Here is a 224-nt window from a genome sequence, read left to right as displayed (position 1 = left end):
CATCCACACATGAGCAGCACGCGTGAGTGAATGTTTGAGTAAATGAGGAAAAGCAAAACCAAGTGATAAATCTAGGACAAAGCCATGCAAAATATTTTTTCTGGGTTTAAGCAATCAGAGAAGTATCCTAAGTAAATTTCAGCGTCATATCTAAGGGTATAACCTGTATATGAGGAAACTGCTTATAGCAATGTTCTTGTTATAGAGAGTAAATCATGATACCA

The sequence above is a fragment of the Penaeus monodon genome, chromosome 22 (assembly GCF_015228065.2).
Source record: "Penaeus monodon isolate SGIC_2016 chromosome 22, NSTDA_Pmon_1, whole genome shotgun sequence".
Classification (NCBI taxonomy): domain Eukaryota; kingdom Metazoa; phylum Arthropoda; class Malacostraca; order Decapoda; family Penaeidae; genus Penaeus; species Penaeus monodon.
Note: the sequence above shows the minus strand (reverse complement) of the source record.